This window comes from Triturus cristatus, chromosome 8, assembly GCF_964204655.1.
Source record: "Triturus cristatus chromosome 8, aTriCri1.1, whole genome shotgun sequence".
Lineage (NCBI taxonomy): Eukaryota > Metazoa > Chordata > Amphibia > Caudata > Salamandridae > Triturus > Triturus cristatus.
Window position 1 is genome coordinate 1,631,406,982 of NC_140591.1, and position 21,986 is coordinate 1,631,428,967.

The window sequence follows — 21,986 nt, forward strand, 5'->3', positions numbered from 1 at the left end:
AAGGCGTACCACTCCTAGCGGATGGTAGCAAGCTAGAGAACTGGGTTCTCCACCTATTTAGGCACATGGTTCCCGAATTGAGGGGTACAAAAGGGGGTGGTGATGGACGGAGCATCAGAACCAATCAAACACTCACACCCATTCAACAGATCTGGGTTTGATCCATCACCATTCTTTAGCCGACTCTGCCACCCCAGTTCAGACATGACCATATGCAAATCAGTCTGACCCTGTGCCTCATGGGAACAGTCTAGCCCGAACTGCCAAGCCTTGCCTTCCCTGGACCGGAAACAAGCTTCCTAGGACCGGTTTCTGGCATTTCAGCCGTCTTCAGCCAGGCTTGCTTGAATCCAGTGGCAAAGTGAGCAAGGGACTCACGTCTGAGCATACCCTGCCAACTTATGGCGAACAAAGCGGTACAAAAGGGGGTGGTGATGGACGGAGCATCAGAACCAATGAAACACTCACACCCAGTCAACAGATCTGGATTTGATCCATCACCGTTCTTTAGCCCACTCTGCCACCCCAGTTCAGACATGGCCATATGCAAATCAGTCTGACCCTGTGCCTCATGGGAACAGTCCAGCCCAAACTGCCAAGCCATACCTTCCCTGGACCGGAAACAAGCTTCCTAGGACCGGTTTCTGGCATTTCAGCCGTCTTCAGACAGGCTTGCTTGAATCCAGTGGCAAAGTGAGCAAGGGACTCACGTCTGAGCAAACCCTGCCAACTTATGGTGAACAAAGCGGTACAAAAGGTGGTGGTTATGGACGGAGCATCAGAACCAATCAAACACTCACACCCAGTCAACAGATCTGGGTTTGATCCATCACCGTTCTTTAGCCCACTCTGCCACCCCAGTTAAGACATGGCCATATGCAAATCAGTCTGACCCTGTGCCTCATGGGAACAGTCTAGCCCGAACTGCCAAGCCATGCCTTCCCTGGACCGGAAACAAGCTTCCTAGGACCGGTTTCTGGCATTTCAGCCGTCTTCAGCCAGGCTTGCTTGAATCCAGTGGCAAAGTGAGCAAGGGACTCACGTCTGAGCAATTGAGGGCCCAAGAAGTCACATTGGACCGCACGCATCGAGCCAGACGCCCTGCCTCAGGTCCCGGCCAGCCACAGGATATTTTAACGTGCTTACACTCCTACAGGCAGAAGGAGCGCATTATGGCTGCCACACGCGACCGTGCCACAGTTGAGTTCGAAGGCCTCCAAGTGGCGGTGTATCAAGACCTCTCGCCCCTCACTCTTCAGCGGCTTAAGGAGTTGCGCTGAGGAACTTCAATTCCCGATTGCGATCGAATCGACCCCGCCATTTTGTACTCCGCCGCCATCTTGTGTTGCCCTCACTCAGGCAGCACGGCGAACAAAGTCTATTCTGCCTTTTCTGCAGCTTCGTGTTAAAATAGCCCTTCTGCCTCTATTTGCAAAGCTGGTGTTAGGTTTGGCCGAGTACACTAATCCCTGTCTGGTTTTTCTAATCCCTGTCTCAACTATCTGTTGGCTCACACTATTCTCTTCTGATTTTATCTTATCGTCTGGCCTTCACTGTCCTCTGCTAGCATTCTCTCGTTTCACAACTGTCCTCCAATACACACAAACGTATCTCGCCACCTGCAAGTTAGTTACAGATCTGTTAATGAATTAGTTTGAGGGAGGGGGGACAAACATAGTTGGAGGAGAGGTTTCTTCGAGTCATCTGACACTTTTGTTTTCAAACCTCTCCTATTGGTTCTGTCTTGTTTTTCAACTTTCCTTATTGGCTCTTTCTTGTATGTGTTGGATTTATACTTAGTTAATGTATCTATCATCTATATGGTATATAAGTCTGTGCGCCACAGAGTGAAGTGGCAGTCTCCTGAGAACCTACCTTGTGTACTTCTTGGACAACTGTACTAGCTGCAGCTAATAAATCTGATCTTTTACGCCGACAGAGTGTCCCCGTGTCTCTGTGTAGCTAAGCAGGTGAATCCAGGAGATTAAGGCGTACCCTGCACCGCCAGGCCCAAAAGGTTCTGGTTCTTCAACTGGCGCCCTCGTGGGGCGGCTTCAGTGGTACCGGTTCTGCCTGAAGGTTGAGAGGAACCCCGCAAGAAAATTCTGGAGGAATCGCGAGCCACATCAATCGACCCCTGTATGTCGAAGTGGTCCGAAAGTCTTTTTCAGCGCGGTTACTCCTTCCTGACGGCTACTAATGACCGCTGCCCTGACTGCCGCCCTGCTTTGGCCCTTCCTTTGATGATGTATGGTAAGGCGAGACAATAGACGGGCCTCTGTTGGTGTAAGAAGACATCCTTAGTTAAGTATTTGGTGGGTCGCGCCCACAATTTTGTTTCTTTGTTCCTTTGGTCCTTAGTTTTTGTTCGGACATTGCAATTTCCGAAACCGAGGGGTAAGTGCATTTGTGCTGTGTAAATAGATTTTACCCCCTTGATGTTTGTGAACAGTCAGGTAAAATCAAGAGATGCCTGGTCTGACTAAGTTTGGAAAAATTGGTTGCTTTGGTTGTAATAGGGACTCCCGACTTGAGGACGCTTGTCCGATTCCTTCGGTTGGAACTCCCACATATGAGCTCTATTCAAAACATGGTATTGGCCCCATTGCCTTTAACGAGACATGGACCCGATACACGAAGAAAGATGGTGTTCTAAAATGGCCAGAAAATGGTAGTTTCGAAACTAATGTGCTAGATAATTTGGAAGCAGTTCTATTCAAAAGAAAAGCCCGGCCGGCAATGTTTGACTCTTTCCGCCTCTGGCGTAAGGAAGCCAAACAAAGGGAAATTAAACAAGCAAAACGAGATAGAAAAGCACAGGGTATGACAATCATACAAGCTGCTCAGCAATTTAAAAATGATGAGGTAGATAATGCAATGGAAATTTCAGAGAGACAGCATCGAATGGCGATAGATAAATGCTATCCGGTGTTGCCTGTTTCCCCCTCTGATAAAAAGAAAGATTTAGAAGAAGATCCCCTGATGTCTCACTTATTAAGATTGCCTCTGCCCTATGTACAAGGTGCTAATGCACCTCCGTTGTTACAGCCTGTTCAGCCGCCAGTAATACCTCCGCCTGTTCTGGCTCTTCCGCCTTTGCCCCGTTTAGTATCTCCGCCTTTACCAGTTTTGCCTCTAACTTCAACTTATTTGCCCTCATCTCCTGATCTTAGATCTCCTTTGCCTTCTGCTCCTCCTGCAATTATTGGTTCCCCTTCTACAGGTTCACCTAATACCTTGTCCCCTATTCTTATGTCCAATTCTCCGTCTGTGCGTAAGCGTCTTACAGACACCGTCACCGGTATTCTATCTCTTTTCTTTGAAGCCTTAAATATATCTCCAGCTTTTGCTCGAAGACGATCTCGCAGTCAGTTCCAAGATTTTGAGGAACGAGAAAAATTGGAAAATTGGACTCTCTCGCTCGTAGATGGATCGAGAAGGGTCCACCATATAGTGTACCTGATATTATGCCTACCTTCTCACAATGGAATGCGCCTACGCAAAGATATGTTTTTAATGCAATGTGCGATACTCTCATTAAATAATGGGACGATATGAATCTAGGTGCGATTCCACAAGTTCTGTTAGAAGTTCAGACTGACTTTGATAGAGGACTTATTGTGGGTTCTAAAGTTGAGAAAGCTGTAGGGACACTTATTACCTTTAGATCCTTGTTGTCCTCACAGACTTTCCTTGACTTTGATCCTTCAGTTAGATTGACACTGAAAAATTACCCAATGAGAGTGGTTTCTCCAGTATGGAAGGAAGAAGTTGTAGCAGCAGCTGGTGTTCAACCTGTTCCTGCTCACTTGCTTGAAGAGATCTGAAGTTTTAGCACTTAAACAGTCTCTACCAGATCCACGTAAAAATCCTGCTGGTTATTATAAAGAATTGTCACAGACTTTTGATGCGTGTATAATGAATCTAGCTGATATTGATATGTTAATGGGAAATGTAGTTCCGCAAACGATATGAGCTAAGATTTGTAGAGAGGATCACGCTCAGGAATTAGGTAGCGATTGGAACGCTATAATTGCCGCAGATAGAGGTCAAGTAGGTGGTGCAAAACCTGAAGCTTTGATTTCAGAACTCCCTGGTAGAATTATCACATTAATGAAAACGATGATGCCTGCATTGAAAGTTAATTGGGATAAATTAACAGCATGCAAACAAAAGAAAGATGAAAGTGTATCTGATTTCTTTACTCGTTTCGAGGAGACATTTATTGATCACAGTGGTCAAGATATGGCTACAGAGGGTGAACAGCGACTATTTGTGGATAAGTTCGTATTTAACCCCTTCGATGCTGCGCAGATTCCGCCGCTGTGCTGACGGAATCTTGCGCGGGCGTGGTCATGACGGAATGGTTCCGTCATGAGCACAGCTCAACCGTGGGTCATGACGGAACCATTCCGTCATGAGCACCGAAGGGGTTAATTTGCTTCCCGAGCTGTCACACAAATTAAAAGACTCCGAAAGTTCATGGGCGGTTTCTTCTTCTGCCCAAATATTGGCTACTGCACAATATTATGAAAATAGAGATAAAGAAGAAAAGGAGAAGCAAGAGAAAAAGACGAAAGAATTAAAAACTAAAGTTCTCTTGCAACAGGCTTATCCTCCTCGCTATGTTCAGCCTCAGCTTCAACAGCCTCCACAGTTTCAGAGGTTGTATCAAAAACCTGAAACATACATTCCTAGACCTTTGTTAGGTCCTAATCAATGTGCCTATTGTAGAGAGGAAGGCCATTTTAAGAATAGTTGTCCAGTTTTATTGCAGCGGAATGGAGCATTATCTGCTCCACGAGGTCGTGCTGGCCTTCAGTCAGCAAACAGAGGTAGAGGTCGAGGTATGTTGACTCAAGAACAACGTGCCCTTCCTTCTCCCAATTCTGTGAACTATTTTGATCATCAAAATGTTAGGTCTACTCAGTATTACAACGAAGATCATTAGATTGAAAACGGAAATGAGAGTCTCCATGCCAACTAGGACAGCCATGGACAAAGTACGGGAGTTGTGTCGGTTCCAGTAGATCAGAATGGACCTTATGTTAACGTCACTACAATGGGTGTTTCAGAGCCATTTCTTCTAGATGCTGGGGCGATGAAAAGTTCTATCATTCATTCCAAACTCCCTGGGGCACCTTTGTCTGGCTTAACGAATGTATCTGTAGGATTTTCTGGCGCCCCTGTTCGTAATCCAGTTTCTTGCCCTTTGCCTATTTCAATTGGCCCTTATGATTTGGAAGCTCCATTTCTTTTGACAAATGGTTGTGGTGAAAATCTGTTGGGTTTGGACTTATTGAAAAGAATGCATGCCACCATATATTGTTCTCCTTCTGGTATATATCTAACTTTAGGACAGACACTGATTTCTCCAATGTATTTATCCAAAGATCAGTTTCCACCTGAATTGCTTTCTCTTCCTGCAACGCTTTGGGCTACGGGTCCGAACGATGTGGGCTGTCTTGAGATTCCACCTTATGTTGTCACTCTCAAGCCCAATGTTGAATTACCACGTATCCCACAGTATAGAATTTCTACTGAAGGTGAAAAAGCGCTTTTGGAAATCATTCATGATTTGATTCAGAAGGGTGTGGTTGAGGAAACGAGAGGTAACATATGCAACAGTCCTATTCTTCCTGTTCTTAAACGCACTGATCCTTCTCAGCCTCCTGTATATCGTTTCGTAATTGATCTTCGAGAGGTAAACAAAATTGTTGTACCGCAGTTTCCTGTAGTATCAGATATCACTGCTTTGTTGACAATGATACCTTCTACAGCGACTTGGTTTTCTGTCATCGATCTAAAGAATGCTTTCTTTAGTATTCCTATTGCTGAAGAGAGTAGGGATATTTTTGGCTTCTCTCTAGGAGGTCGAAGCTTCCGGTTTAAGCGCGCACCTCAGGGCTATTGTGAAAGTCCCTCTATTTACAGCCAAGCTTTAAAAAGTCATCTTGATGCTTTCCATTTATCGTCTGGTGCTGCTCTCATCCAATATATGGATGACATATTAATTGCCGCTGATTCAGAAGATATTTGCAAAAATGTAACTGTTGCATTGTTATGCCATCTGTTTAATCTGAATCATAAGGTTTCACCCTCCATACTACAATACGTTCGTAGAGAGGTTACCTATTTGGGTCATCTCCTATCAAAGGAGGGACGACGATTAACCCCAGAACTAATTCAAGCGATTACGCAAATGTCTGTGCCATCCACACAAAGAGAGGTACGTGCCTTTCTGGGTATCACCTCTTATTGTAGGCAATGGATCCCTAATTTCTCTCTGATAGCTAAACCTTTATTGGCCCTCACTTTAAAAGATACGCCTCAGCCCCTTCCATGGACTGATGAGTGCCAAAAGAGTTTTTCCGATTTACGTACTGCTCTGTGTTCTGCTCCTGTATTGGGTACTCCTGATTACAGTAAGCCCTTCACGCTCTACATTTATGAAAAAGAAGGTTGTGCGTTGTCAGTTTTAACACAGCAATTTGGAGACAAACAGCGGCCATGTGCATATTTTTCGGCTACGTTAGACCCAGTAGCTAAAGCATTGCCCAGTTGCCTCAAAGCGACAGCAGCAGCAGCAATTTCTATCCGACAGTCTGCTGGAATAGTGTTGGATAACACTCTCATTGTCATGGTACCACATGCAGTGTATACCTTACTAAACAGAACGAAAACGCAGCATCTTACGAGTGCTCGTCTAACTGGATATGAACTGACTCTTTTGGCTAGTCACGTACATATCAAACGATGTAATGCCCTAAATCCAGCTACTCTGTTGCCCCTTCCAGATGAGAAAAATGTTGAAGAACAACATGATTGTTTCTTCCGTACTGAGGAAGAGACAAAAGGAAGAATTGACTTGAAGGACACACCACTAGAGAATCCGGATGGAACTCTATGGGTAGACGGTTCTTGTTTTAAAATGTCTAATGGAGATACAGTTTCAGCCTATGCTGTAACTACTTTGCATACCGTTGTGGAAACTGCACGCATTAGACATAATTCAGCTCAAGCAGCAGAATTGATAGCTTTAACAAGAGCATGTGTATTGTCAAAAGGAAAGAAAGTAAACGTGTACACCGATAGCCAATACGCTTTTGGTGTAGCGTTTAATTTTGGGCGTCTTTGGAAAGATCGTGGTTTCTTCACTTCTCATGGCACTAAAATACAACATGGTCAGTTAGTAACTGATCTTCTTGAATTACTTGCTTTACCCACACAAATAGCGATTGTGAAATGTAGTGCACATAAAAAGATTACAGATGATGTTGGTCGAGGAAATGCATTTGCAGACGAAGTAGCGAAAAAGACAGCGAGAGATGCGACAAGTCGAATGTATGTGGTAGGTCCCGCAAATTGGGTTGGAGAGAGAGGAATGTATGAGGATACAGTGGAAAGTGTAAGAGCGATTCAGAAAGAGGTTACAGAGAAAGAGTTGAGCAAGTGGAAAGAAAGTTCAGGAATGTTGAATGAGATGGGATGTTGGGTGGAATTGTCTGAGCACCGACGTTGGCTGTTACCGAATGCTTATGTGCTCCCAGTAGTTACTATGGCTCATGGTCCAGCTCACTTAAGTGCGAAAGGTATATGCAAAATTCTGGCTCCAGTATGGCAGAACGAGGGAATCCCACAATGTGCAGACAATGTAGTGAAACACTGTATTGTCTGTATAATGTACAATCCGGGAAAGGGAACCCCAACTCCAGCAGGTCACTTTGCTCCTCCGACATATCCATTTGAGGTGTTGCAAATCGACTATATTCATATGGAGCGATGCAACAACCTCAAATATGTTCTGGTGGTAGTTTGCGCCTTTTCAAGATGGATAGAAGCATACCCTCTGAAAGACAACACAGCCTTATCCACAGCTAAAATTCTACTGAAAGAATTTTTCCCCAGGTTTGGTTTGCCGCGCATTGTCTGGAGTGACAATGGGAGTGAATTTGTGGGCCAAGTCATGCAAAAAGTTTGTGCAGGTCTTGGTATCAAGCAAAAATTCCATGCGGCAAATCATCCATAGTCAGCGGGTTTAGTAGAATGCTATAATGGTACTTTAAAGCTTAAACTAGCGAAAGTGCAGGCTAGTACAGGACTTAATTGGCCCAATGCTTTACCATTGGCTCTTCTATCCACCAGAACCGCAGTACACTCTTGTTTGGGAATTAGCCCTTACGAAGTAGTTTTTGGACGCCCGGCTAATGTATGGGGAGTCCCTCGCCCTAGGAAATACTCAGACTTACCATATCCAATGTTGATTGACTACTTGCATGATCTTACAACTAAATTGCATGTTCTCCATCAACAGGTTCAAAGTGCTTTACCGGAGGTTTCCACAGACCCAGGTCATTCCATCCGACCAGGTGATTGGGTCTGCACCAAAAATTTCCAGAGGAAAAAGAATTTGGAACCTCGTTGGCGAGAACCCCGACAGGTGCTGCTGGTTACTCGTACAGCAGTAAAAGTCGAAGGAAAGAAAAATTGGATTCACGGTGTGCACTGCAAGAAGGTTCATTTGCCTTTGCCTTTTGATCAGTGGGTCCATAAAGGCATCAGTGACTCTGAAAATGAAAAAGTTCAGCGATTCGTACCTTTCAGTGATGCACGCTTGAATGGAACATAGTCTGAGAAAGAGGACAACGACATTCTTCATGAAGCAATACCATCATATCGTCGCTTGAACACGACTAATCCACGAACATTGTTCCAAAATCAAACTGCTCCTGGGAAAGAACATTATGATCTGAGACCTAGACAAAAGAACATTTAAAACTTCTCTCTCCTATGTAGTATTCTGTCCCGGTTGCAGGGTCACGGTAGGAGTCTTAGTTGCGACCTGAGTAGTGGCAATAGGCCTGCAGGACCTACAGTGTCATAGGACGGCAGACAATCGTGACTAAAGTGATTGAGGAAAATTGCCGTGAGCATCCACTTAGAAAGATGGAAACCACATTAGGCAAAAGAGAGAGTAAAGATATAAAGAATCATTGTAAAGAAATGTACAGTCGTTGTGGTATTGCTATTATTATATTATTGTGTATTCTTTTGGCATGTATAAACTGGATTGTTATTGCTCTGCAGCAAAAAGTTGTCTCTCCTTCTACCTCTTCGTCTTCTTCTACTGTCTCTCCACATCTGTTTCATACACTTCCCCAACATGAATTCATTAGAAGAACTGAATATTATAACAACTCCTTTGTCCAGTTGTTACATCAACATCAGTTAGTGATTAATACAACTGACTGTTGGGTGTGTGGACTCATGCCACATACTGTAGAAAAAGGAATGCCATATTTAGTTCTTCCGTTCTCCTATGAAGGTTGCGCTTGGGCTTATTTTGTTATCTTCTCCAATGCCTATCAAAGCAAATTCAGACGACCCGTCAGTTCACAAAGAGATGGTCCGGATTTTAGTCATAGTTCATTGATAAAGGGAATGGTAGCTATGGCTACAATGATGGAAAATAGTAAAATATCCATTGACGAAAGAAAAGCGTACACTAATTGGAACGTCACCCAATATCTCACTAGCCTTAGTGATAAAGTTAAAAAAGGAAAGCCTTCACCAATTTGGACTATACCACATCAAGGCAAATTTTGCTTACAGATAAATGGTCAGTCTGCTGACACCGTACAAAGAAATAGTTGTTCCTACACATACGTTTTCTCCTCTCAGAATTCACCGCCTCTAGTACCATCTCAGGGTACATATTTCATTTGTTATAATAGGGCTTACACGTGGTTGCCAACAGGTTTTTCCGGTACCTGTTATATAGCTTTTCTTCTTCCCCTACGTACACCGCTTCTGCAAGCCATCATCGAAACAGATATGGTAGAGGGATTATTAATTCCAAGGACACAGCAGGACAAGAGGGAGGAGATTTCCTCACAGGATTTCTTCCTTTTTGGGGTCCAATGGCCAACAGCAGAAATATAAGGCAATTAGTCCGTGTCGTAGAGACCACAATAGATATCTCTGTAGGAGCCTTAAGTAATATCACGGCAGAACTACAAGCGGACCGTCTTATGACCTTACAGAACCGTGTTGCCTTAGATTTTGTTCTTGCAGACCGTGGTGGAGTGTGCAAATTGATCGGGTCAAGTTGCTGTATTTTCATACTGTGAGAAGTTGGCCTGATGTATGATGTCACTAGTTCTAGTGTACACCTTATATCAGTCCAACTACCCTTATGGTGATTGGTTGTAAAGCCAACCTTATAGACCAGCTATCCTAGTGGTAGCATGGACAAGAGCAGTCTTAGGCTAAACTCTGAATGGCATGTGAAGCCAGCTGTGATACCATATATAATCCCTTGAATACCAAATGAAAGGACACCACAACAGATATATATATAAAATAAAGTGTATTTATTCTAAGCAAACCCTCAGCACTATTTATGAGATTAGAGGTAAGTACAACACAGTCTTATTTAAGCATACATTAAGTCACACAGGTAAGTAATACAGTTAGGCCCTAGGGGCCACGCAAACCATATACTAAGTAAGTGGTATAAGGACCACTGTCACGGAAATAGTGTAGGCCTAGGCCTAGGGAATCGCTGGGGCTACACTGCACTAGCAACAGTTAGGAAGTGGGAGGCCCACGGGATTCGTATGCAGAGTGGAAACACTCACGCGTAATGCATAAAAGTCACTAGCAATAGTACAGTTTAGAAATAGATAGATTTAGGACACTTCCGGAGTAGCTAGGAAGTTGAGACTTGAAACTTAGACACTAGGATAGTCACTATCCTGATGAGCACCGGAGTACCCAAGTTACCTAGCCCACAGGCTGCGGGTGCATAGGGTTGAAGTTGCGTCGGGTTTCGTCGTCGACTCCTATGGATGCCTGAAGAAAGATGCTGACAGGCAGTCAGTGAAGAGTGTCCAGTGGATCCCAAGGCTGGGATCAAGAAGAGAAGAGACCTGCAAGCAGAGGGGACAGAGTCAAGGTCACTAGCCAGTGACCACGTGGAACCAGGAAGGAACCAGACGATGTCGTGAAGAGTTGCAGGTGAAGGTGAAGCTTGTTGCTGCAGCCAGGAGGACCAGGAAGCGTCGAGGACGACCAGGACCAGGAGGCGAGCTGTCCACGAAGGCTCTTGCTGTCGGCGGCGTCGAAGTTGGACTAGGACTCACCAAGCCTTGGCAAGCGGAACCCACGAAGAACGGAGGACTTGCTTCTGGTGCAGACCAGGAAGGTCTGGGGTGCTTCTTCTTTGCAGAGAAGCGGGAGCCAGTCTGGAGGAGCCAAACCAGCGCAGAAGATTTCAGGGTGCGTCGTCACAAAGGCCACTAGCCAGCGGGCAAGCAACCGGACAGACGCGGCAAGCAGGAAAATGCTGAAGGGCCCCACGCAGGACTCGTTGAGTGTGGGGGGCTGGTCTTCGGTGCAGATGGTGCTTGGGGGTGGGGCTTCTCAATCCCCGGTGCACAACTTCGAGGGTGCCTCAGAAGCTGCGCTTGAAGATACTAGCCACTTTTCCCAGGTAGCCGGTCCCACGTCGCTCGTCGCCTCCACGGATCTCAGCTCTGCTGTAGATGTGGATCAGGGTTGGAGAAGTCTGGAAGTCAAGGCTCTGGTCAGGCTCTGCAGTCGGTTCCTCGTAGAACGTGGGCAAAGCAAAGGGTAGTCTCTTGATCGTGCCTGTTTGCACAGGGTAGCCACTCCTTGGCCACAAGAGAGATTCTTCAGTCTTCTTCTTTCGTCGAATGTCGAAGGTCCAGAGTTTCTGTTCAAGATTGCAGGTTCAGGATAATCTAAAGTCTTGAGGCCCAACTCCCACTCTTATACTAATCTGGGGGGCTGGGATACCTGCTAGGTCACGCCTTATGGGTGGGACCTGGGAGGGGGTGGTTACACCCACTTCCCTTTGTCCAGTTTCGCGCCAGAGCTGGGGCTGGAGTGCCCCAGCACCGGTTTGAACTGGACTATGCAAGGAACACCTTGTGTGCCCCAGGCATGTCTCATTCCTTTCAGCCCACCCTGCCCCAATACACTAAAGGCTGTCTGGGGAGGTGCTAGCACCTCCCCAAGCAGGAAACCTATTGTCCAGGCCTCCCTGGCTGGGATCACTCCCAGCTGCAGGAGGTCAGACTTGTGTCGTGGCAGCAGCATCCATTTTGTGATGCTGAGGCTTTGGTCAGAGGCTAACAGTGAAGTATGATTTTAACATGTCTTTCCCTCTAGAAGGGGGGAACAATATCCTCATGTCCAGAAATGGCATGGGGGTATTATTCCACAGTGTTAGACACCTTACACGACATGTTTTGATAAAGCCAAACCATAGTTACCATAACCGTCTAAGATTATAAGGCACTTTAAGAGTATATGGTAGGCTATATCATAGAACAGCTATAAGGACTTGGTTCCGAAAGCTGCAGACAGGCTCAGCTCATGCTAGAGCACCATCTCACATGTTACCAAGCACTCTGCCTCCAGGATTGTTAAGGCCTGCCATAGGAGTGACTGATAGGTACACATGTGTCTACATGTAAGTTAGGTATAGGAATACTACACCTAAGCAAGGGGTGATTACACGACCTTGCCCCAGCTGAGTGATCAGCCAGTTGTGTCAAAATGGAAGGCCAGGCCAGGGGTGGCATAATACATGCTGCAGCCCCTGGTAGGCCTAGGGTACACCTATGCCCTGGGTACCTAGGGTACACTGTACAGGGGCCAATAAGGTGATCCTATCCAAATGGGTTATGCACCTAAAGTACATAGTATTAATTTAGAGAGAGAACAGCAGGGCTGTGGGTCTGATTAGCAGGCCCACAGCCACATCTAAGTCGAAAACCAGTAAAGCAAAAGCAAAAAGTGGGGGTGAACATAGAAAGCAGACCCTACTCTCCTACACAACCCCCCCCCCAAACTTAGGGACATTAAACTAGCCTTGACCAGTTGAGTCTTCATGTTCTAAGTGGAAATATCTGGAGAGTCCATCTGCATTGGCATGGTCAGTCCCAGGTCTATGTTTCACTGTGAAGTCCATCCCCTGTAGGGAAATGGACCACCTAAGAAGTTTGGGATTTTCACCCTTCATCTGATTTAGCCACAAGAGGGGCTTATGGTCTGTCTGAATCTTGAAGTGAGTGCCAAACAAGTATGGCCTCAGCTTCTTCAGGGCCCAAACCACAGCAAAGGCCTCCCTCTCAATAGCTGACCAACGTTTCTCTCTAGGGGTCAGCCTTCTGCTTATAAAAGCAATGGGCTGGTCTTGACCATCTACATTCAGTTGTGAAAGAACAGCTCCCACACCTAACTCAGAAGCATCTGTCTGGACAATGAACTCTTTGGAGTAGTCTGGACTTTTCAGAATAGGTGCACTGCACATGGCCTGCTTCAGGTCATCAAATGCTTTTTGACAGCTTACTGTCCACTGAACTTTTTTTGGCATCTTCTTGGAGGTCAAGTCATTAAGTGGTGTCACTATGGACTCATAGTTCTTAACAAAATTTCTGTAGTACCCAGTCAGGCCCAAGAAAGCTCTGACCTGAGTCTGGGTAGTTGGAGGAGCCCAGTCCTTTATGGTCTGGATCTTGCTCTCCAGTGGTTGAACCTGACCCCCACCAACTAGGTGGCCCAGGTATACAACCTTGCTCTGCCCTATCTGGCACTTAGTGGCCTTGATAGTGAGGCCTGCCTTGTGCAGGGCCTCTAAAACATTCCTCAGGTGGACCAGGTGATCCTCCCAGGTGGAGCTAAAGACAGCAATATCATCAAGATAAGCTGCACAATAGTCATCCAACCCAGTAAGGACTTGATTCACCAGCCTTTGGAAAGTGGCAGGTGCATTCTTCAAACCAAAGGGCATTACCACAAATTGATAATGTCCTCCTGGGGTCGAGAAAGCAGTTTTGGCCTTTGCACTCTCAGCTAGTCTGATTTGCCAGTAGCCTGCTGTCAGGTCAAATGTGCTCAAAAACTTAGCAGCTGCCAGTCTGTCAATGAGCTCATCTGCCCTAGGTATTGGGTGGGCATCTGTCCTAGTGACAGCATTGAGACCTCGGCAGTCTACGCAAAACCTCATCTCTCTCTTACCATCCTGGGTGTGAGGTTTTGGCACAAGAACTACAGGACTAGCCCAAGGGCTCTCTGAAGGTTCAATGACTCCCAGCTCCAACATCTTTTGTACCTCAACTTTTATGCAGTCCCTGACATGGTCAGGTTGCCTGTAATTCAAATTCAAATTTATTTATTATGTTTTGGCTCTCAAAGAGGGCCACATAAGCATGTACAAACAAAACAACACAGTCATCTAAAATACAAAAATTATAAGACATAGTATTCAAATCGTAATAGGTACACTGCAGACCAACAGTCCCACATGGCCAGGCCGGCACAATCTTCCAGAGAATTTAATAAATATCTAAAAATCCTTTAAAAAAGTTAAAAACATAGGCACAAAACATTTCATTTGGTGGGCAATAAAGTGCATGAAGAAAATCTTGTAAAGTGACAATGCTAAGGCGAAGACAAATTACTTTAAGCCATCTCTTGCGCAAGCTTCGTAACATAGGACAAATCAAAAGTACATGTATACAGTCCTGATTATTTAATTTACATAGGTTGCACAGCGGTGAAGTGCCATACCATTTAGACAACAACACATTAAGAGGGATTAAGTCATAACGTAATAAAAACCAAAACCTACGAATCCCATGTGGCAGATTCCACTGGGCATACGGTTGGGGCTGTTTCAACCTATAGGAGGAGACCAGCAGCTCCACATTCCTTTTATCTCCAACTGTTTTTTTGTCGGATTGAAAACAATACTCCCACGAGGCCTCCCTAAGGACCTGCTTTAACTGCGTGGGAGAGTAGGAGAAAAGAGCGCTTTCATCCAATCTAAGGATATTCACAGCCCTTCTAAAATTGTTGACAAGTTTAGAGAACTCCTTAAAATTGCCCAAAAGTTCATTTTTGAGTAAGACTCGCAGGGTTCCTTCTCTCGCTCTGGCTAAGTTGGCTACCCACCTTATTAAGGCGCACAGCCCCTGAACCCAGGCACTCCTGAGTCCGAACTCCAGCCTACACGCAGCCAGTGAACAAGCATTATTAAAATTCGAGAGGGATCTTAGGAGTTTTCCCTCGGTCTTATGGCAAAAGTCCCAATATTTTATCTCAATTATTTCTATACCGTACAAGATGGTTGCGGGGATTTTAGCTCTAAATACTTCTAGAAGACTAGAGAAATGTCTTTTCCCCGTTGCCAGGTATAGGGACTTTAACCCATTACCTTGGGCAAGAGCTTTGCAGGAGCAATGCTCTATATGAGAATTCTCGCTCATGTTGGATGAGAATATTTTCCCTAAAAACGTATAACAAGTTACGACCTCCAATCTAAACCCTCCGATGGCCCAACCGAAATTTGTAGAGCGACATTTCTTCCTACCCGCAATACACATCACTTTACTTTTATTAATATTGATCTTCATATAATGCTCGCCAGCAAAGTCCTGAAGAGCCTGAAGCCTATTGGCCAGACCCGCAGGAGTTAAATCGAGCAATAAGACATCATCGGCATACATCAGACAGGCTATTGGCACCCCTCCTATCAACGGTGCGATCCCCTCACTACGGGACACAGCTGCAGGGAGGTCAGTTGTGTATAGGGAGAACAACAAGGGCGCCAATAAGCAGCCCTGTTTAAGGCCATTCAGAGATGGTATTTTAGCCGACAACCCCCTTTCACCCCCCATTAAGACCCTGCACCAGGTCTCAGTGTGTAGAGCCCGTACCAATTCCAGTAGGGGAGGAGGGACACCCATCCCCATCAATTTTCTCCACAGCGTACCCCGATCCACTTTATCGAACGCTGTGGAGAAGTCAATGAAAGCGGCATATACAACACCCCCTCTAACCTGGACATATTTATCAGTAATAACCTGAAGGGCTGTAAGGTTATCCAGAGTGCCATGTTCCCTACGGAAGCCAGTCTGTTCCAGCGGCAAAATGTTGTGCTCCTCGACCCAATCGGAGAGAGATCTCAGGAGACATTTCGCAAAGACCTTTCCGATGGAGTCGAGGAGCGCAATCATGCGATAGTTACTGGGATTGTCCCTTGCTCCCTTTTTGAAGATAGGGACCAGAATGCTTCCCCTCCACGATGCAGGGACACATTTAGAAAAATGGCATGCCCTAAACAGGGGGTACAAGATTTTACTCCAGGTTGAAGGGTCTTGTTTTAGGACCGTCATCGGAAGCTCATCCGGTCCCATAGCCCCAGAGGATCTCATGTTTTTTATAGCCAACTCGATTTCCTTCTCAGAGGGAGAGAAGACTGAGGCCTCAGGTGCGATATGCATAAAATTATCCACACCCATGGTCCCAATTCCTGCATACAATTCTCGGATGTGAGAGGACCATAGATCTTCTGATATAGCTACGGGAGTAGGGGAGTGACGAGTACCACATCCTTTCCCGATTATTGCCCAAAAATCTTTACTGTTGCCATAAGCAGCAGATTCCCTTAATTTAATCCATACTTCATCCTCCCTGTCCCTTTTACTTTTTCGCTTAAGTCTGCTTCTCTTTCTTTTTAACCTAGCAATATCTTTCCCACGTTCCAATACCCTTTCAAGGTACTGTGCCCGGATAAGTTTGTTTAATTCCCTATTCAGCTTACGGAGAGTTAGAGAAACTACCTCTCCTTTTTTCTTAGGGGGAACAGTTTTATTAGCATTCAATAAAATTTTTGCCATGAATTCCTCAAAACAAACTATTTCATTTCCGTTCCACTCTTCTAATTCCCTAAGGGTATCGGTCAGTAACTCCTGGACCCCATTAATGGCAGCATTATTCCAGAAGCATCTTCCAGATGACGATTGGAAGGTAGCCTCCCTGCCCTTTAGCGCCCAGGACGCCGTATTCATAGAGTTTAATGCAATTAATAATGACAGTATACTATGGTCGCTCAGGGTCGTGGGTATAATCTCTAAGTCAAGAATCTGGGGGAACAGACTATAGCTGGCGACAGCATAGTCCAAAATTGATGACCCAAAGGGGGATTTATGGGTATGGCATGCAGGGGCGTCGGATGGAAATCTACCATTTAAGATAATGCCATCCCCGATCACTAATTCTTTTAGCAAAATCTTCCCCCTTTTATTTGTCTTTAAATTTTCAGGGAAGAGCGTCTGGGGGATGCAGTATGCTTCCTCCTTAGCTTTATCCCTGAAAAGGTTTAGACTAGCGTTTGAAACTTTACAATTCAAGTCACCGATAAGCAAAGTTACAGGAAAAGGGGGCGAATTTTTTATCTTATCCATGTACTGGAGAACCCGCTGCAAATTATCATTAAAACATTCCTCAGGCGGAATATACACATTAAAAATTACCATGGAATATTTTATATTGTCATAGAACATATTTTCTAGAGTTATTGTGTGGAAGAGTCTACTGGGATCGATATAATGTGAAAATCTCCATTGAAACTTATTTGACAGTAAACAGGCAAGCCCCCCCCTAGCATGCCCTTTCTTTGAGGGCGCAGCCGGAACTTCCAGAACGTAAAAATCTTTTAGAGGCGTTAACCTATCTGTGCACCATGTTTCCTGAATGCATAGTATATCCGCCTCCAGAGTAGATAAAAAAGTCATTTTCTCCGGGCTGCTATGGAATCCGGCCGCATTCCAGGAAATTATATTTAAGGCTGGGTTAAAGATGGTGGAAAAGTTTGGGGTTATCCTTGTTTTTTGTTGAGAGTGCACTATGTAGCCAATTCCACCGATTATTATCATCATTATGTATAGAATTCTCAATTAGTGGAAGAGGCTTCACGTGCGATACTATACGTTTTCCCCTGGATACCCAAATTTTCAGGTCTCTCAGAGGAGGAGAGGTTACCCCGTTTTGTTCACCACCCCTCAACCCCTGCTTATCGAAAAAATTTGGCTTGCCTGGGGTAGATATAGGTAGTATATCAATACCTAAGCGTTGAAAATTTTCGGCCTGTTCTAGTATCAGATTTGTTATAATGGGGGAATAAAATTTCACCCGAGTACTCAGAACCCGACTACTACCCAACAAGGTTACCAGTTCAATGTCTCTGGACTGGATGTGGTAGAGACATTCAATTTCACTAAAACACTTAAGAAGCCAGGCTCTATTCAATAAGAGGTCAGTATCAAATAATGGGACGAAATCTAATACACGCACATCCACAGGAGCCTTATACATACTTGCAGGCCGGGCCGGAGGGCAAGTCATTTCAGAGTCAATAGTTACCACAAAGGGGGGGGCCAAAGGGTTTAAAAACCCAGATAAGTTAGAAGTTGGACCTTCACAAGCACTCCGAGAAGGAGAGCCTGGGAGAGAGCCCCCAATAAGTGGTAAATCCTCCAGGGGAGGCAGGCTGCTTTGTTCAAATTCCTCCTCCACCAAAGCTGAAGAGGGTAAATTCACACCAATGTCCACTTTTAAAGCAGTAGAAAAGGATTCCCCATTCCTTATTTCATTCTCCCTTGTCTCTGGGCTTTTTTGGAAAATGATCCTCCGTTGCTTCTTCTTTCTATACTTTCGTGTGGGTTTCCTCTTGCTAGCTTTGGTACTTTTTTGTTTACCATATGTTCTCTTTTCTTTGTTGACCTCTAATTTATCGACCAAGAGGTCTTTTCCACCATCCGAGACAAAGATTGGGAATAATTCCTGAACCGGTTTAGGTCCTGGCAAAACTTCATCCTCCTCCTCTATCTCCAGGACTAAATTCTTGATACAGTTAGAGGCTGCAGTATAAGTCAACTCCTTATGAGGGACCATAGAAGACTCTTCATTTTTCTTATTTAGTTCGCTTCTAGTGTCTTTAAGTTTCCTCTCAGATGCAGCTTGTTCAGACTTAGGGGGAATGACCTTACTCGCATCCGGCACTATCTGCAGCAATACCTTTAATATCTGGGTAACTGAATCAAGGATGCAATCCGAGCTGCCAACAAACTTCCCTAGAAGCAACAAGATTGAGGCAAGGAGTTGTTCCAGCGCGATCATAGACTCGGAGATCGGCTTTTCTCGTGCTTCTGCAGTACGGATGTTATCCAGGAGGTTGAGGTCAGGGCTCTTGGAAGAGTTTAACAAGTCAGAAATCTCATGGCTATTTAGCAACGGGGTGCTACTATACAGCATTAACCCTGATGGGGTGGCTCCCCCCTGACCTTTAAATTGCTCCAGGGATTCCACTTTAGCAGGGCTAACGTAACGTCCCCAAAGTTCCAAATCAATGGATAGTGCAGACAGGTCATCCCCCTGCCTGTCATTCATTGAGAACTGAGGGGTCGATGGTATGTGCACTGGGTCACTTATATTCATCAACTTCCCATCTGTAGAGTCCCGCACAGGAGACCCTTCTACCATGATTTGGGGGGCCCCCTGCTGGACCTGGAAAGATCGAGGCACAGAGGTAGTTGGTGCATATACTTCCAAGGCTTTAGTATCAAGATTGTGTGGAGTTGCGCATTTTGGCTTTTTTATACCAGATGGCATCCAAAGTTCAGATAACAAACATTGTCTTTTTAAAGGTGGGATGGTTTCATCCTTGTCTTTTATATGGAAGGTAGTTGAAGTCTGGGCAGGATTTTCTCCCACTACCCTTCCTGAACGTAACGTTTTAGACATTTTCCACAGTAATTGGTAAGAAATGTGAGAATATAAAATGAATAAAATCTGGAGTTGAGTCAGTCACTGGCGCAGCAGGAAGGGTGCAGTATAACTATCACAGTGTTTGCATCACATTACCCTACTACTCTATTGGGCACGAATGCAAACAAACACTAACAGTGTAACAAAGTACAAAATAAATATGGAAAGTAAGGGACCGGGCCCGGCCCGGCCTACCTCGGTCACTGAGGGCCACAGAGGGCCCGCCCTTTGCCCGGGCTTAGCCCGGCGCCGCCCGCGCGCGGTCCCGCGAGGCGGAAACCCAGCTGCTGTTTGTAGCGCCTCCGGGCGCGAAAGAACAAGGGGCGGCTTCCTGTTCCGCCGCAGGGGATGCTGGAGAGTGTAGTCCCCTCTCCTCACGGCGACCGCAAAGACAAGGCGGCGGCGGGAGGGAGACCGTCACCAAGCGCAGACTTCGTGTCCAGGGCAGGCAGGTAGGAAGGCAGCTACCGCTTCACAGGAAGAGTAAAGAGACCCGCTCGGTCAGAAGCCCAGCTGCTGTTTGTAGCGCCTCCAGGCGCGAAAGAACAAGGGGCGGCTTCCTGTTCCGCCGCAGGGGATGCTGGGGAGTGTAGTCCCCTCTCCTCACGGCGACCGCAAAGACAAGGCGGCGGCGGGAGGGAGACCGTCACCAAGCGCAGACTTCGTGTCCAGGGCAGGCAGGTAGGAAGGCAGCTACCGCTTCACAGGAAGAGTAAAGAGACCCGCTCGGTCAGAAGCCCAGCTGCTGTTTGTAGCGCCTCCAGGCGCGAAAGAACAAGGGGCGGCTTCCTGTTCCGCCGCAGGGGATGCTGGGGAGTGTAGTCCCCTCTCCTCACGGCGACCGCAAAGACAAGGCGGCGGCGGGAGGGAGACCGTCACCAAGCGCAGACTTCGTGTCCAGGGCAGGCAGGTAGGAAGGCAGCTACCGCTTCACAGGAAGAGTAAAGAGACCCGCTCGGTCAGAAGCCCAGCTGCTGTTTGTAGCGCCTCCAGGCGCGAAAGAACAAGGGGCGGCTTCCTGTTCCGCCGCAGGGGATGCTGGGGAGTGTAGTCCCCTCTCCTCACGGCGACCGCAAAGACAAGGCGGCGGCGGGAGGGAGACCGTCACCAAGCGCAGACTTCGTGTCCAGGGCAGGCAGGTAGGAAGGCAGCTACCGCTTCACAGGAAGAGTAAAGAGACCAGGTTGCCTGTAGATTTTACTCTTCACAGGCAGACTGTCACCAGTGTCCACCTCATGGGTGCACCAGTTTGTCTGACTTGGGGTCAGAGAGAACATATGTCTGTAGGATTGCAGAACTTGTCTGCAGTCCTGTTGCTGATGGACAGTGAGACTGTCAGAAAAGACTACACCATCAACTGAGCCATCATCAGGGTTCTGAGTCAACAGGTCTGGGAGAGGGTCACTCTCTTCCTCCTGCCCCTCATCTGTAGCCATGAGTAGCCCCATGTCTGCCCTGTCAACATATGCCTTCAATCTGTTGACATGAAGCACCCTGTGGGGGCTTCTGGGAGTCCCAAGGTCCACCAAGTAGGTGACTTCTCTCTTTTTCTCAACAATAGTGTGGGGTCCAGACCATTTGTCTTGGAGTGCTGCTGGGGCCACTGGCTCCAACACCCACACTTTCTGTCCTGGCTGGTAAACAGTCAGTACAGCCTTTTGGTCATGCCAAGCTTTTTGGAGTTCTTGGCTTGCCTCAAGGTTTTTAGAAGCCTTCTTCATATACTCTGCCATCCTGGAGCGGAGACCAAGTACATAATCCACTATGTCCAGTTTGGGTTGTCTGAGAGGTCTCTCCCATCCTTCCTTCACCAAACAAAGGGGTACTCTTACAGGATGCCCAAACAAAAGCTCAAAAGGGCTGTAGCCAACCCCCTTTTGTGGGACCTCTCTGTAAGCAAACAGAAGGCAGGGTAAAAGGATGTCCCATCTTCGCCTAAGCTTGTCTGGTAACCCTTTTATCATTCCCTTTAGGGTCTTGTTGAATCTCTCAACAAGCCCATTGCACTGTGGGTGATAGGGTGTGGTGAATTTGTAATTAACACCACACTCCTTCCACATTGCAGTCAAGTATCCTGACATGAAGTTGCTACCTCTGTCAGAAATGACCTCCTTTGGAAAGCCCACTCTGGAGAATACTCCAAGCAGGGCCCTTGCCACAACAGGAGCTGTTGTGGTCCTCAGGGGAATTGCTTCTGGGTACCTGGTGGCATGGTCCACTATCACCAGTATGAATCTGTGCCCAGATGCTGTTTGTGGGTCCATTGGTCCTACAATATCTATGCCCACTCTTTCAAAGGGAACCCCCACCACAGGTAGTGGTATGAGGGGGGGCCTTTGTGGTGC

General features: G+C 46.3%; 1 protein-coding gene across 1 annotated transcript in view; it reads left to right on the forward strand.

The window, feature by feature from the left end:
• Positions 1-21,986, forward strand: part of LOC146808461 (transient receptor potential cation channel subfamily M member 2-like) — a 3,976,112-nt gene that overhangs the window by 2,249,463 nt on the left and 1,704,663 nt on the right. The window lies entirely within an intron of this gene.